The sequence below is a fragment of the Caretta caretta genome, chromosome 6, assembly GCF_965140235.1.
Source record: "Caretta caretta isolate rCarCar2 chromosome 6, rCarCar1.hap1, whole genome shotgun sequence".
In the NCBI taxonomy this organism is placed as follows: Eukaryota; Metazoa; Chordata; order Testudines; family Cheloniidae; genus Caretta; species Caretta caretta.
Genome location: NC_134211.1, coordinates 56,790,288 through 56,792,755, shown reverse-complemented (window position 1 = coordinate 56,792,755; position 2,468 = coordinate 56,790,288).

The window sequence follows — 2,468 nt, the reverse complement described above, 5'->3', positions numbered from 1 at the left end:
TTCCCAAGCACCGCCTTGTGGCTGGGTATCCCAATACCAGCATTACCGTCCCACTTCCCTTCTCAGGCCTCTAAGACATGCTCTCTTGCCTCCTTGTGACGGATTTATTACAAAGACATAGTGCAGATAATCCATAACAAAAGCTCCAGTGCAGCCTTTTTGTCACCCACAGCACAAAGAGTCCTTAAATCCCATGACATCAGTCCATCAACATAGCACATACCACACTCCAGCATCTTCTATTACATGGTAGGCTCTTTTTTGCTCCTCTCCTGGCTTTCTGTCAGGAGGACCACCCCAGCTCTTCTAGGTGGAGTACAACCCTACTCTTCCAAGCAAGGACACATACACCCAGCCTCTTTGCTGGAAGTTCATCCTCTATCATACTTCCTCCCATCCCTGATACGTTAACTTCTTCTCTCAGATAGGTCAACAGCTAGACCCTTCCACTGTTCCCCTGGCCCTCAGCCCTCCAGAATGGAAATATCAGGAGTTAAGCCCCTCCACTACTACCCTCCCTTCAGCCCTCAGTTCTGGCTCACAAACTTGTAAATCAGCAAGCAACTCCCTTTGCTATCTTCAACTCTCCTCAGCCTTCTCCACAAACCTCACACAGCTTCCTTCAGGAACAGCCTCCTCCTTCTCTGATTCTCCTTGATCCCATATAATCCTAAGTGCTACCCCACCCACTTAACTGGCTAAACTGGGGACACCTGTACTGGCATAGGGGAGCTGGACCTGCTTCATTTAAAGGGGCCAGTGACCCTGTGACAATCTCCATTAGCTTCCAGTACAGAGAGTTGACCCCTATTATGTATAACTGTGGAGTGTCATTTATAGAATTTCTTCTCTCTGGTGAGATTCGCAGTGTTAATCTGATTTTTTTAAGGAAACCACATCTGTTTCATGCTGTCTGATAAAGAGATACAAATCACTGCCCAGGGTGTGTGCTGACTTCTGCCTTGTCAGATGTTTTCAGTAGTGCAGGAAAGTCTACTCAGGGGAAGAAGTTGTAACAATAGAAAGCTGCCATACATTGCCATCCACTGGCAACCCCTAGGGAACCAGCTGCAGCCAAAAATTGTATGGTACTGGCTTCAGAGGGTTCACAATCAGGGCAGCTGGAGATGAGGCTGCTTGGAAAGCCTTGATTTAAAGTGAAGACATACAGCTGAAACACATGGCCTTAGTATTCAGTTCTGTCCTTTTTGGTAACCCACAGCACTTCTCTGCTCTGGGACTTGAAGACTGATTCCCAATCACTAAGGCCTTTGATTTGACTGTTGCAGTTTTGTTTAGGACTGTTGGAAGAGGTAAAAGAAAACAGAACCTCCTGGGCAATGTTGTTTACCCTGTACCAGCCTCCCTGCTCCTGCGCTCCTGTCTTCATGGAGCAGCCGTAAGGATCCCAGGAAACTTCACACACTGTTTAATATGAATGTGAGGCAATGCAAAGAGGAGATCAAAAGGAAAGCTTCAAGGATCCATTAGAATTAGGCCTGGCTGAATTTGAATTTTATTTTTATGTAATTTTGATGGATATCAATGTTTATTTTTAAGTCTTTTTTTTCTATTTTTATCAATTTAAATTCTCAGTTTTACAGAATGACGGGGTTTCAGCATTTTTTTTAAAAAGTTTTATCAATATGTACAGGGCCAAGTTTGATCTTGGTCCAGTCCTTGTAGGGACAGGTGTCCATATTACCAAAAACACCCTTAGAGGTGGCACTAATTTTCCCTCTTTATGTCAGTCTCAGTAGAGAGAGCAAGGATTGAATGGGACACTGAAAATTAATTGCCCTATCATCTCAAGAAGGGATCCTTCCAGGGATGAGGAATGCTGGCAGGGCAGTAAAAGGAAGCATAGCCCTTCTCTGCTCTGTTTAGGTTTGTGTGTCACACATGTCACTGCAGTACCTGAGATCCTTCCAGTAGGGCATTAAGCAATGTGACTACACATCTGTCACGTTTGTTCTCTCCTCAGAGGGAGAAGTGTGTGCACTGGAATGTCTTGTTTTGGTAGGGTTTATTTTTATACATTACAGACAGACACACACACACACACATAGAATAGATGTGTTTATGTTAAAGCAGGCAGGTGAAACAAATGTGCCTTGCACTTGGAAAGGAAGGTGCTGAGGTTTATGGTGGCCCTTGGTTTCTGGGGTAGTTCATTCTGCTGTCTCAGGCTGGATCCTGAGAAGAACTTCTGTCTCCCACACAAACAAGCTTTGCCCTTATTATAGAGAGTTCATTGTGCCAGTCTCCAGGGCTATCAGGTTGGCACTTTTCATCAACCACTACATTAACTTTAAGTAAAAAAACCCCTAACTCAATCCCCCCCCTCCCCCCGGAGAATTAAAAACTCAGCCCTCCCAAACCCTGCTAAAGAGCTAATCCAACACTTGGACGTTCTCTCTATGGGTTAGCTTGCAGGGCCCACCCCTTTCTGCTGACGTCTTCCCTCT